This window comes from Balaenoptera borealis (genome assembly GCF_965194805.1).
Source record: "Balaenoptera borealis genome assembly, chromosome: 10".
NCBI lineage: Eukaryota > Metazoa > Chordata > Mammalia > Artiodactyla > Balaenopteridae > Balaenoptera > Balaenoptera borealis.
The window spans coordinates 99,862,258-99,877,944 of record NC_138874.1 but is presented as its reverse complement, the minus strand read 5'-3'; the positions used below and the strand labels follow the sequence as shown (position 1 = coordinate 99,877,944).

Below are 15,687 nucleotides of genomic sequence, written 5' to 3'. Positions count from 1 at the left end.
GATTACTACACTGTATTTGAAGTGCTAAAATGTTGATACTAGTAGACTATGATAACTTAAGAATGTATGTTGTATTTCCTAGAACAATCACAAGAAAAAATATAGAAAGAAGTATACTCAAAAACACTACAGATAAATTAAAATGAAATCTTTGTTCAAGTAACCGAGAGTTAAGACAGGAAAAGAGAAAAAAGAGAAAAAAGAAAAACAGAGGGCACAAAAGAAAATTATGAACTGGCACATTTAAATCCAAACGTAGCAATAATTACATTAAACGTAAACATTCTCAACACACCAATTAGAAGACAGAATTTGTCAGAATGAGTTTTTAAAAACATGACCCAACTATATACCGTCTACAAGAAACTCAATTCAAATTTAATAACAAAGGGGGAGGGTTAAAAGTATAGAAAAAGGTATACCATGCAAACGCTCATCAAGGAAAGTTTGGGTGGATGTATTAATAGCAAAATAAAATTCAGAGCAAAGAAAACTACCTGGGACAAAGAGGGAGATTAGATTACATAAAGAAAATGGTCATTTCTCCAATAAGGTAAAACATTTCCTAAGCGTGTATGCACCAAAGAACAGAGCTTCAAAAGACATAGTAAAAATTGATAGAACTAAGAAAAATCCACAAATCCACAACTACGGATTTCAAAACCCTTCTCAGCAATGGACAAACTACAGTACAGAAAGTTAGCAAGGATATAAGATAACAAATACCATAAACCAAATGGATTTAATTGACATTTGCAGAATACTCCATTTGATAAAGTAGAATACATACTCTTTTCAAGGCATATGCAACATTCACCAAGATAGACTATATCTTAGATCATAAAAAATCTTAAATTTAAAAGAACTGAAATCATACAAAGTATGTTCTCTTACTATAATGGAATTAAACTAGAAATCACTAATAGGAAGATAACAAAAATCTCCAAACACTTGAAAATTAAACAACATACTTCTAAATAATCTGTGGGTCAAAAAAAGTAACAAGGAAAATTAAACTATATATTGAGCTGAATAAAAATAAAACTATACCAGAATTTATGAGATGTAGCTTAAGTGGTGCTTAAAGGGAAATACATATTACTGAATGATTATATTAGATTACATTAGAAAAGAAGAAAAACTGCAGACCAATAATCTAAGTTCCCACATCAAGAAACTTGAAAAGGAAGGGCAAAAAGAACACGAAGCAAGCAGAAGGAAAATACAATATAGAAAAGAAATCCATGAAACTGAAAACTGAAAAGCAATAAAGAAAAATCAATAAAACCAAAAGCTGATTCTTTAAAAAGATCAACAGAATTGATAAACATCTGGCAACTTTGACAAAGAAAAAAAAAAGAGAGAACACAAATTACCAATTATCAGGAATGAAACAGAGAATATAGTTAAATACTCCACAGACATTAAAAGAATAATAAGAGAACAAATCCTTGATAACCACAAATTACCAAAACTCACCCAAGATTAAACAGATCGGGACTTCCCTGGTGGTGCAGTGGTTGTGGGTCCGCCTGCCAATGCAGGGAACACGGGTTCGAGCCCTGGTCTGGAAAGATCCCACATGCCGCAGAGCAACTAAGCCTGTGAGCCACAAATACTGAGCCTGCGCTCTAGAGCCCATGTGCCACAACTACTGAGCCCACACACCTAGAGATCGTGCTCCACAACAAGAGAAGCCACCGCAATGAGTAGCCCCCGCTCGCTGCAACTGGAGAAAGCCCACACACAGCAACAAAGACCCAACACAGTCAAAAATAAATTAAATAAATAAATTTATGTTTAAAAAAAAGAAGATTAAACAGATCATCTAAATAGTCCTATCTATAATTGCTAAAGAAATTGAATTAATAGTTTAAAACTTTCCAAAAAGGAAATTGCTAGGCACAAATGATTTCACTGGAGAATTCTAACAAAGGTTTAAAAAAGAAATAACACCAATTCTACATGGTCTCTTCCAGGAAGTACTCATTTTATGAAGCCAGCATTATCCTGATACCAAAACCAGATAAAGACAATACAACAATAAGGAAAAAAAAAAAAAAGCAAGCAAGCAAGCTACAGGCCAACAGCCCTCAGAAACAGAGATGCAAAAATCTTCAATGACATATAAACAAATCAATACAGCTTTTACTACTCCTGTTGAACACAGTACTTAAAATACTAACCAGTGCAATAAGGCAAGAAAAAGAAACAGGATACAGATTACAAAGGAAGAAATAAAACTGTCCCTGTTTGGAGATGAAATGATTATCTATGTAGAACACTGTAGGGATTCTCAAAAAAACTCATAGAACTAATAAGAGAGTTTAGCGTGGTCAAAGGAAACAAGGTCAACACACAAAAATCAATCATATTTCTCTTTGTTAGAAACAAACAAGTGGAAACCAAAATTAATACCATTTGCAATCACTCCAAAAAATTAAATACTTAGGTATATATATAATATGGAATATGTGTGCTTAAAACTATAAAACACTGATGAAAGAAATAAAAAATGACCTTCATTTAAGTTTCCTCCATTTCTTTTTGGGTCTGGATAGCTTTTTACTGCTACACAATATTCCATTGTCTGGATGTCCCATAATTTATTTATCTATTCACCTACTGAAGATCATCTTGGTTGCTTCCAAGTTTTGGCAATTATTAATAAAGCTGTTATAAACATTCTTGTGCAGGTTTTTGTTCAGACATAAACTTTCAACTCATTTGGGTAAATACCAAGGAGAGTGATTGCTGGGTTGTATCATAAGAGTATGTTTAGTCTTGTAAGAAACTACCAAACTGCCTTCCAAAGTAGCTATACCATTTTGCATTCCCACCAGCATTGTTGCTCCACATCTTCGCCAGCATTTCGCAACGTCCAGTTGATTTTTGACAAACATGCAAAAGCAACTCAATGGAGGAGAACAGCCTCTCAACAAATGCTGTTGGAATAACTGGACCTCTATAAGCAAGAAAAACACCTTTGACCTAAATCTCATACCTTATAAAAAAGTTAACTCAAAATGGATCAAAGATCTAAATGTGAAAAAAAAAAACTATAGAACTTTTAGAAGAAAACATAGGAGAAACTCTTTATAACCTATGGTTAGGCAAGGAATTAATTAGATAAGACAGCAAAAGCACAAACATTAAAGGGAAAAAATTGATAAACGGGACTTAATCAAAATTAAAAACTTTTGCACTGTGTATGACTCAGTTAAGAGAACGAAAAGACAGGCTACAGCCTGGGAGAAAATGTACCAAGAATACATAAAGGACACCTTTAATCAGTAAGAAAACAATCAATCCAATTAGAAAAAGGGCAAAAGACTTGCAGAGACACTCCACCAAAGATAAAAATAACAAATAAGCACATGTAAAGATGTTGGACATCATTAGCCATTAGAAAAATGCAAATATAACTACACACCTATTAGAAGAGCTAAATTTAAAAATACAGATGTTACCAAGTGCTGATGAAAATGTGGAGAAACTGATAAGAATGTAAAACGGTAGAGCCACTATGGAAAACAATTTGGCAGTTTCTCATAGTTAAACATACACTTGTAGCACACAACCCAACAATTGCACCCCTAGATATTTGTACTAGGGAAATAAAAACTTATGTTCACACAAAAATTTGTATACAAATGTTCACAGCAGCTTTATTTGTAATACCTCCAAACTGAAAACAACCCAAACGTCTTTTACTGGGTGAACTGATAAACTGTGGTACATCCATACAATGGAATACTATTCAACAATAAAAAGGAACGAACTATCCTTGCACACAAAATCTTGGGTGAATCTCAAGGGCATTAGGGGTTAGTGACAAAGTATCAAAAGGTTACATACTACCTGATTCTGTTCAATATTCTTAAGTGACAAAAGTACAGTGATGGGAACAAATCAGTGGTTATCATGGCTTAGGACTAGGGTGAGAGTGTGACTATAAAGGAGTAGCATGTGGGAGCTTCTTTGAAGTGATGAAATAGTTCTGTACTTTGAGGTGGTGGTTACTAGTGGTTATAAGAATCTACACGTGATCAAATTTCATAGGACTATGAACACCCACCCCTCAAAAAAAGACTGCATGGAAAAACTGGTGAAATCTCAAACAAGAGCTGTAATTTCATTAACAGCATCGTGCCAACGTCAACTTCCTGGTTTTGATAATTGTACTACAGTTATGTAAGATGTTATCATTGGTGAAAGTAAGTAAAGGGTACAGGAGAACTCTCTGTACTAATAATTTTATAAATTCTATGAGTCTAAAATTATTTCAAAATGTAAAAAATAAAATACAATGGACGATACAAATCTACCATATGTAGATTACAAAGAAGTATACTGGCTTTTCTTAAATAAGTGAAAGTTTAAAAAGCACATTTGAAAAAAGCATATTTTGAAAATCAAAACTTTTTAAAATAAGTGAATAAGCAATTCAAATTGGCTGGGAAAAGATTCTCTCAATCTTGTTCAGTATAAGATAAAAAAATATACCCATTCATAGATATCACTTGATTTGGGAAGGTACATATTTCAACTGACTGGACTATAAGCAAAAAGAAAAAATTTAAGTGGGAGTGCAGTGAGGGAAACTTTAGGACAAAGAGCTCTTGATGAAACACAAAGATATAAAACTAGCAAAAGTACCACAGACCACAAGTTGCAAGCAGTTGTATCTGAAGAAGCAGGGTGTTTTTGTTTTTGTTTTTTTTAGGTCAATTCCATATTTTATTCGTATTTGTATTTAAGAAGACTACAATGATGCCTGGCATATGACAAATATTTTTTGAGTGAACAAATCAAAGAATTCATCTCTTTTATATACTGCACAAAATTATAAAACTAACAATCTGATTATTGTTAGTGACTATTTTGTAACACATTTTATACTAAGTGATTGTTCATATCAAGTTCTTGTGATCTTTTATTCAATCATGCTACATGTTGGAAAAGCAGAGGTCAGAAAAGCTTTATATATAAATTTTTATGAGTATCATTAATAGTAAAACCACAAAGAGTCAATAATAGAACAAAAATGAAAATAATCTGTCAGATCCCTCAAAATTTGGAGTATTGTGCCATTAGGAAAATGTTTGAAGATAATTCAGTAGTGGTAATGACTATCATGTTGGGGTTAGGTTAAAAAAGAAAAAAATGCAGAATATATTATGATAAGTAGTCAAGGAGGAATTACTGCAAAATGTTTTATGTATATGGAAAAGCATTAGAAAAGAAAATTGGAAAATAATGGACTGTTTTATTGTGGAGGTAATGGGACTATATGTAATTTAAAAAAATTTTTTATTGGAGTATAGTTGATTTACAGTGTTGTATTGTTTTATTTTTATTAATCCTAGCTTAATAGTACTTATACCAAAAAAAATTTAAGCATATTCAAGGACATTGGCTAAAGAAAAAAAAAAAAAAAAAACTGTAGCGTGATAGACAATCTCATAGTCTGAGTTTCACAGAAAATAAGGCCCGAGGGAAAACTTAGGTGCTAGAAGCTGTTTCTCCATGCCTTCAACCTGAGCTGGCCTTTTGAACTTTCATTAGCCTATAGAATGTGACAAAAACAATTTTGTACCAATTTAGACTGCAAGAGGCCTTGCACGCTTCTGCTCTCTCTCTCCAGACCCTTGCCTCTCTATGTGAACAGACCAGGGCTAGCCTGGTGTAGCAGGGTGGTCTTTAAAGTCACGGATTTTGTAAAAACCTGCTGAGCCCACAGAAGCCACTTCAGGCAATTAGGCACATATGGACAGTAGATGAAACTACACAGGTGACTCTACAAAGCCCTCAATTTAGTAATTTTTATCTAAGCTTCATGCTACCCATATACTTAATAAGCCTATTTCCACTATTTATAACTCTTGTCATATCCTACGATTATCATGACAATGACCTCTAAATTATATGAAAGTATTTTACTCGTTTCTTATATGTCTTTATACTCTTCCCTCTCCCCAACTGGCATGTAAGTTCAATGAGAGCAGAACTTTTTCAATGCTGAAAGAATCTGCTCTTAAGTACTGGTTGAAACAAAAAACTACAGAAGACAGAGCAAGAGATAACCTCAGATAATGTGTTTCTTGGTTAAAAAATTCTATTTTTCCCCGAGGTCCCCTGAAAGAAGTCTTACTCCTTAAGACTTCCATAAGATAAAGAGTCCTTGTCTGTCTTCTTCACAGATACACTGTTAGCATCTGTATCAGTATCTGGAATATAGTAGATGCTGAATAAATATGAGCTAAATGACTAAGTCAAATGGAGAGAATATCCCTGATAGTATGGATAAATTCAGAACTTATTTATAGTTTACAAACTAAGACTATATAACCTATATTAAAAGAATGAAATCAGATATTTAAACTTAATTTCAAAGAGAAAAGTGTTTTAAGAAATCATTGCACAGAAGATGACTTTACTATCCTTTTAATGCCAACATAAACATTTCCTTGTCACCTAACTAGGTACTGACAGATGATTCTAGATAGCCAAGTCTTTGATTCCTTATTCAACACAGAGTCAATGAGTGGCAGAGGCAGGAATGAACCAAAGCTTTACTTTCTAGGACTCTTTCTGCTACCGCATTCTACTATATACCATACATACATATCTAATGGATAAGTTATTTCCACCTATATCCAGCTACTTGAGTAAATTATTATAAATTCTTTCCTATATAAATACATATGAATTTAACTTATTAAAATCATTTACAAGAATCACACTTATTTGTATCTTCCCACAAAGTTAGGTACCATGTTAAGTGTTATATTAACTGAATTGAGGAAACAGAGTTTTTGTTCCCTGGGAGCTCACAACTTAAGAAAAGTTACGCTGATTTGGACACAATGTCAATGCCGTATGTTATTAGCTAGATCATATTTTAGGCTATAGCAGCCTTTTTTTTTCATGTAGGCTCAGAACCAGAAAATCACAAATTTTATTTGTTTTGAACCAACTTATTACTAAGGACTCCTGCCCCAAATAATTCTAGTTCTAAACATGAGTATATTCCTTTTCCTCTTCACATAAAAGCAGACAATATTTTTCAGAGTTTATATTTTGACATATTAATAAAAAACTTTCAGCATTTCCACACTGGTAAGTCTAACAGTCAGTTCCTCATCCTTGTCTTACTCAAAACTATCGACAGCATTTAACAAGACTGCTCATCCTTCTCTCCTTGAAACACTCTACAATTGGCTTCCAGGATACCACTCTCCCTTGTTACCTCACTGGCACTCCTCAGTATCCTGTGCTGGTTCCTTCTCATCTTCCCAATCTCCAAACATTAGAAAATCCCAGGACTCACATCTCTTCTCTGTCTGTACTCACTTTCTAGTAGGGACTAGATGATTTCACCCAGTCCCATTATTTTAATGCTACCTACACGCTCTCAATGCTCAAATACCATCTCCAACCTGGATGTTTTTCCTTAACTCCAGAGATCTGTATATCCAGTTGCCTATTTGGCATCTCTACTTGGATATGTAACAACCATCTCAAATTAAGATGACTTAAATTGAACTCCTGAATGTGTCCCATCTCCTCAGTCTTCTTCTCCATCTCAGTAAATGGCAAGAGCATCCTTTCAAATGCTCAGACCAAAAACCGTGGCGGCTTCCTTGACTTTTCTTTCACTCAATCTGACATCCAATCCATCAGAAAACACCATTGCTCTATCTACCAAGAATCCAACCACTTCTTACTACCTCCACATTTAAAAGCCCTCATCACCTCTTGCCTGGATTGTAGCCTTCTGGCCTCCTAGGTTCCATCTTTACCCCCTTAACAGACTGTTCTCTTAGCAATCACTGTGATCCATTTAACTGTTAAGCCTGATTATGTCACTCTTTTACTTTAAAAAATCTGATGGTTTCCCAGGCTCTTACTCTGACCTTCAAGAGCCTTTCATGCTCTAGTCCTTTCTCTCTATATATAGTCCTTTCTCCCAAATATCCACATTGCTTGCTCCCTACTTAAATATCTCATTCTTGACTACAACATATAAAATAGAAATATCTCTTTCCTATTCTTCTTCCTCTGCTTTATTTTTCTTTGCAGCACTCACTACTTGGCAAAAAATATACTTAATGATTGATTTTGTTTATTGTCTCCCTCTCCCCCAAGAATGTGAGCTCTCTGAAAGCAAGGACTTCTGATTGTTTGGTTTACAGCTGTATATTCAGAGCCTAGAACCTGGCCAATACTAGATGCCCATTAAGCATTTACCACATAAATGAAAGAACAAATGAAAAAACCCAGATAATAATTTTTTAGAATTCCTTCCTCTTTAGTAAATATAAATGATCAGTTTCAAAATACCTTTTATACCTCAATAAAACAAAAACTAAAATGAAAAATATAGAAGGCACAATATAGAACTGTGTCATTTCCCACACCTATCAAGAGTTACCACTACAATAACAAGATACAAAGGATTTCATTGAGTGATACTATGACATATACTATTCAACTTAAGAGACTTTTGTTTATTTTAAGATTGCTTCTGTCACAGCTGTTTGTCAACTTGTTTGGGGAACACTGAAAAACAGAAACAGAGGAAACAGAAAGGCAGAGAATTTTAATAAATTTTTTTCATATAATTGAAAACAATTATCCTAAAATATCTTTTATATCCTGCAAGTACTGACTTGAAAAGATTACTTTTTGTCTCATATTTCTAATCCATTTATTACTATTCCCTAGAATTAAGGAAACATTCTAATTATGAATTCAAAAACTTCTGTCCATACTCTGGACCTGAAAGGAAATACTGCCAAGAAAACCCCAAGGGAGATGTGAGGAAAGAGAAAACAGTGAGTGTTTTTTACATAAAAAGGACACTATCATCATCTAAATAAACTTTTATCTACTTCTCACTGGGCACCTGAATTAATGATGCCATGCATAAAAGATAAAATTAACTAGCAACATATTGTACTAATAAGTAAGCAAAGCAGACTAATGCAGAAGGAAAAAAAGAACAATGCTAAATTACAATGAACTGATATGCTCAATTTTTTTAAAATGAAAACATTCCAATTCATATATTCCTTAATTTTTTTCATCCTATAACAACAAGTAGAAATCTCTGGGAAACCTAACAAAATAGTGAGTAACCTTAGCTGAAACCTGCTTGACACACAAAGGGAGCAACATACTGAAATCCATAGCTTGCTGTTTCCTTTATGTAAGGGGAACAAAGTCTCATAAATGGAACACTCTTAGTCTTTTGGTGCTAACCAGCCTCTAATCATAAGTCACTGGCTTCATGTTGGTTTATCCTCTCAGTTTTTAACCTTCCACTGATTATATCAAATCTCTACTGTCCATATTATACATGAGGGCTAAGGTTTAAATAAACTTAGCCTTTTCTCATGCCATTCTCAAGTCACTAAAGTTCCAAACACTTCTCCCCTCTACCCACTAGAGTTCTGTATTGCATTCTCCTTTGTGTTCACTGTCTTCAGGCTCAGTCATTTTCCCACGTGTCCTCACAATGTAAGACTCTTACACTCCAGGGCTGCCAATCAATCAATTCTTAACATCTTAACAACTTGGGTCACAAGTCCCACTTTTGGATCTGAGCTTGCTGTTAATTTCTCCTTTGACCACCTCAGCATTTCTTAAACCAATTACCTCTTCACAGTTTTAATTTTAAATCCTAAACAATAATCCAATCTCTACACCAAGTTTTAGCTTTTTCTATTTCTTTTCCCTCTGGCTTCCTCGAATGATCAATTCCCAAGCATCTCAAACTCCCTGTTAGTTCTTATTGTGCCCAATCCCCACAACTCTTACCATATTCTTAACTTTCACTAGGCTATTACATAAGATTCCAAATTCATCTCCCTGACTATAAATTCTAAACAGCAACCCCTTCTCCATCCCAACCAGTGATGCCAGACTAAGCATCTTCAAGCTAAATCACTGATTTGAAGTCACTCCCCTACTGAACACACACACAAATAAGTACACATACATATACCTACACATATGTATAAACACACATTAGGTTTCTCCATAATCAGGCTCCTATCTATCTTTTCCATGTTTACCTTTTGTACCCTTAATACACTCTCCATTCCAGTCTTACCATACTATTGACACAGTAGGCTTAAAATGCTTTCATATACCATATCTTTGTTCAGACTACTCCTTCTGTGGGGATGATCTTTTCCTCCTCTCCACATTTACTCCCTAGTCTCCCTGGCCATACCCTGTATACACTATCTTCATCAGTATTCTGTTTCCTGAAAAGAAGGTACTGCTTCCTGTATCCATACCTATATTCTTGCTGTTTCCTCCTCTGCTTGTATGTCTTCCCCATTCACACCTGTTCCTTTTCCAGGCACCACCTTTCCAGATGAACCCATAAACATCTTTTGAGACTTCTAGGAATCACTTTCGCCAGAAAGTCTTTCTTATATTCTTCTGATTAGGCTAGGTATCTAGCCTCCTCCTCCTGGGAGGAGCTCTTATGAATGTCTGTCACTATATAACATGATTTTTAAAAACATTACTGGTTTTATTTTAAGTTCCTAAGTAAATCTTTACACTTCAAATTCTTGTTAACTTTCACAACAGCAGTATACTTGTCTTTTATATATTCTCTTTGTTCCTTTTAGGATCTGTGTTTTTCTTATTTCTTTAGTAAAATTGTAATAACACTGTTGAGTGTCAAAAAATTAAGCACATCTATTCTGCATCCTGAACAATTCAATACTAAAGCAACTGAATGTTGCAGAGCAAGTTGGGCATCCACCCGAGTGATCATGGGAGGTAAGAAATCAAAATGTCCCACAGCAGAAAGAGTCAGAGCCCAAGCAGATTAAAGAGGGTATAAGTATAGAAGATCCACTGCATCTTAGATTTCAGAGCCTGGGTGAGATGAGAAAGACAATCCCACAAGGGGCAGCTCAGTATAGGGTATCAGAGCCTGAGCAGGACAGGATGGGTATCAACATGTACTGGCAACCCACAAGAGGTATTAGAGTTCAAGTGAGGTGGGGATGGGTATCCTCATAGGGAGATGGCTCAGCATGGAGAATCAGAGTCTTATTGGGATGAGAAGAGCATCCACAGGTGGTGACAAACCAGTGTGCGATACTGGAATCTAAGAATGGTGAGGAACATGTCTACATGGAGGGGTGGGTGATTAAGGGGTAGGTGGCATGGCATGGAAAGTTACGAGTCCAAGCAAGGTGAAAAGGTCATCCACACAGAGTTGTCTGGCAGGGGGAGTCAAAGTCTGGGTGAGGTGGAGTGTAGGAGGACTTCCAAACATGGAGGCCTGTCAGCACAGGATGTCAAAGCCAAGTGGAGGTGACATCAGATAAAACAGTATGGTAAGTAACTCTGAAAATTCTCTCCTCCATAAAAACAGCAAGAAAACTGGCAAAAACAGTTGGAATAAACTCTATCAGAACTCTCAAAATTAGCCAAGAGCTTGCACCCAGGATGCATTTACAGAAAGAAAAAGAAAGCAAGCATCTCAGTAAGAAAAACAAGCTTTGTGACATTTTAACTTGCCCTAGTCCCTTCCCCTGCTCTCCAAATCCATGACAGCCTTGAAAAATTACAGTCCACATTCCCAGCTCAGCTTAGCAGACACCAGACGGAACAGAACAAAGCTGGAGCTCATACAAAGCTTCATTCACCAACAACCCCTCCAAATTATCACTATTTGACCTGTCTGGTGGCTGCTGGAAAGACCCCATTTGCAACACTATCTGTATTTGACTTGACTCAGAACTTACTCAGAGCAAAAGACCTTTTCCCCAAGAGACGTTTGTTGAAAACAATTACAGGCGAGTATTTTATCCTCACAGCTGCTTAAGGCAGTGAACAACAGTTGGGGCAAACAGACTAATCAAAAAGCTTGAAAGGAAAATCCGAGAATGAGATATCATAGGAACTTTGAAAAGCTCCCACGTTCCTGGGAATCTAGAAGCTTATGTACATGCTTAATGCTATGTGCATGGCTAGAGCTGTGTGTATGCTCAGCAAAGACCTGAGAAGGCCCCAAGGTATCACTTTTGACAAACTAACTTTGGAGCTGTGTACAAGCAGGAAGCAACAGCTAAGGCAGTTAATTGCCTGGATGAGTGCTGAAGGTATGCCCTAATACACACAGAGTTCTTTGGCAAAGACTGGGAGATTTACTGGTTTCAGGCATTTAAAGAAATCTCTGCCCAATCATTAGCCAACCACTAAGCTAACCAAATAGTGACTTCAGTGGCCACACGAAACAGAATTAGTTCAAAAAGTTACTAAACCAACAGCAACCACAATAAGCAGGAACAATAAACACTCCCAGAAAGGGGGCAAAATCTAATTTCCATAATTGCCACATTTTGTTATTTAAAGTGTCCGTTATTTGGACATTTTTATGCTATCTAAGATGTTCACATTATTTAAAAGTACATTTAGTATTTTAAATGTCCAAACATAGTTTTTCAATAAAAAATTACAAGATAGGCAAAGAAATAAGAAAGAATGGCCCAAACACAGGAAGAAAAGCAAACAACAGAAACTGTCCCTAAGGAAATTCAGATGTTGGACTTACTAGACAATGACTTTAAGCCAGACATTTTAAATATGAGCTAAAAGAAAATATGTCTATAGAACTAAAGGAAGGCAAGAGAAAAATGTCTCACCAAACAGAGAATGTGAATAAAGAGGAAAAAAGTTACTAAAAAAATAAAATTCTAGAGTTCAAAGTACAATAACTTTGAACTCTAGAAATGAAAAATTCTCTAGAAAGGTTCAACAGCTGATATAAGCAAGCAGAAAAAACAATGAACTCAAAATAGGTCAATTGATATTATCCACTGAGGAACAGAAAGAAAAAAGAAGAAATAGAAAGAATAAAGAATGAAGAAAGAGTATCAGAGATCTACGCACACCATCAAGTAAACATTTTAAATAACAATACACATAAATAGAATCCTGGAAGGAGACAATGAGAGAAGGTGGCAGAAATACTGGAAGAAATAAGGGCCAAAAATTTCCTTCCAAGTTTTGAAGAAAAACATTAACCTACACCTCCAAGAAGCTGAACAAACTCCAAGCAGAATAAACTTAAAGAGATCTACACATAGGCACATCCTTACCAACTGCTAAATGACAAAGACAAAAAAAAAAAATCTTGGAAGCAGCAAGAGAAGCGACTCATCATGTATGAGACATAAGAAGATTAACAGTCACTTCCACAAGTCATTTCTTTTCCGGAAATATGGAGGCCAAAGGCAGTGGGAAGACATATTCAAAGTTCTGAAAGGAAAACCAAACAAACAAAAACAAACTGTCAAGAATTCTATATGCAGCAAAACTACCCTTCAATAAAGGTAAAATTTAAACATTCCCAGATAAGCAAAAGCTAAAAGAATTTGTTGCAGACCTGCCCTACAAGAAATGCTAAAGTGAGTCCTTCAGACTGAAATGGAAGGGCACTAGACAATAACTCAAATACAAATAAAGAAAGAGCACTGGCAAAACTAACCACAAAAATAAATATAAAAGACACTATAAATGTATTTCTTGCCCATAGCTTTTTTCTCCTATCCAATTTAAGAGAACTGCACAAAGCAATAATTATAAATGTGTTGATGGGCACACAATGTACGAAGATGTAATTTTGTATGACAATAACAGCAAAAGGGGGGGGAGTGGAGCTACCTATATAGGCACAAAGTTTAAGTAGACTGTTGAAATTAACTTGGTTTAATCCAAACTAGATTCTTATGACTTAATATGTTAATTGTAGGACAGCCACTAAAAAACGACAAAAGAATTTTAAAAGTACTCTAAAAAATATCTAACACAGAAGAAGACAGTGATGGAGGAACAGAGAAACAAAAAAGATGTGACACACAGAAAACAAAGTAGCAGGGTGCAAATTCTACCTTATCAATAACTAAATGTAAATAGATAAAATTAAACCCTCAAATTAAAAGGCATTAGTTCGTAGAATGGATTAAAAAAAAAGTGATCCAACTGTATGCTGTCTACAAGAGATACAGTTTAGATTAAAACACATGAATAGATGGAAAGTAAAATGATGAAAAAAGGTATACCACACCAATACTAACCAGACAAAACAGACTTTAAGACAAAAATTATTACTAAAGACAAGGAACATTTTATAACAATAGAAGGATAAATCCATCAAGCAGATAAAACAATTACAAACACATATGTACCTAATAGAGCATCAAAATATATTAAGTAAAAACTCACAGAATTGAAGGAAGAAAACAGATGATTCAACAATAATAGTGACTTCAATACCCTACTTTCAATACTGGGTAGAACCAGACAGAAGATCAACAAGGAAAGAGAACACCTGAACAACACTATAAGCCAACTAGGCCTAAGAGACATTTATCAATACTCCACCAAACAACAGCAGAATATTCACACTCTTCTCAAGTGAACAGAAAACATTCTCTAGGACAAACTATATTTTGGAACATAGAACTTTAAGTTTCTGTAAGTAAAATGGAAGATACATTCTCCAACCACAAAGTAATAAAATTAAAAATCAACAGAAGAAAGAAATCTGAAAAATTCACAAGTATGTAGAAATTAAAAACCACATTCCTAAATAATGTATGAAAAAACCACAAAGGGAATTAGAATCCCAAGCAGATGAGAAGAGTGTCCACACAAGAGGGTGTCCAATTCCCTAGCAAAGGAAGTCAGAGCCCCTGTAAGCCAAGGAAGGTGTTACTAGAAGTGGCCTGATATGGACTATCAAACCTGAGCCAGGTAAGGAGAATACATAGCTCTACAGACCCAGGTATTTGGCAGACATTTTCTCAAAAATGAAGGAAGTGAGCCCATCACTTCATAGAAAACAACTGAGAATATTTGTTGCCAATGACAAACTTAGAGTTAAAAACAAAAATCAGAACTTTAGAAAACACGTATCCTCTATCATGAGCTTGAAAAGCTACTCAATATTTAAAGACTTTTCCGATGAGATCAGCGGCATTATTAACAAATGTGGATTTTTTAAATATTGTACTATAAAGTGTGCCAACGTTTAGGGAATCTACATAACTCAATAAACCAGTATTTTCCAGTTGACTAATTTATGATGATTCGAAAATCACAAATGGGTAACAGAGCCACTCAAATTACAAGATAAATGAATGAACCATTTTTTAATGGAATGAAAAGTCCACAGGTTGGCACTGGAAAAGCTGAACATCCATAGGCCAAAAGGAAAAGAAAAGAGGAGAGGAGAGGAGAGGAGGGAGAGGACAGGAGGAGGAGGAGGAGGAGGAGGAGGAGGAGGGAGGGAGGGAGGAAGGAAGGAGATAAATAAAAAAAGAACCTCAGTCTAAATCTCACACTGTACAAAAATTAATTAAATAAAAGCTAACTCAAAATTATGATTTTTTTAGATATAAAATGTAAACCTATAAAAGTTGGAGAAGTAAAGAAATGAGAAAATCTTTGGGACCTAGAGCCAGGTGAAGATCTCACAGGCATGACACCAAAAGTACAACCCATAAAAGAAAAAGATTGATAAACTGAACTTCATTAAAAATTTAAAATTTTGCACTGCAAAAGACCCTGTTAAGAGGATGGAAAGACAAGCTATGGGAGAAAATATTTGAAAACCTCATATTCAAAAAAGGTCTTACATCTAAA

General features: G+C 35.1%; 1 protein-coding gene across 9 annotated transcripts in view; it reads right to left on the bottom strand.

The window, feature by feature from the left end:
• Positions 1–15,687, bottom strand: part of SHOC2 (SHOC2 leucine rich repeat scaffold protein) — a 102,459-nt gene that overhangs the window by 48,225 nt on the left and 38,547 nt on the right. The gene's annotated exons all lie outside the window — the stretch shown is intronic.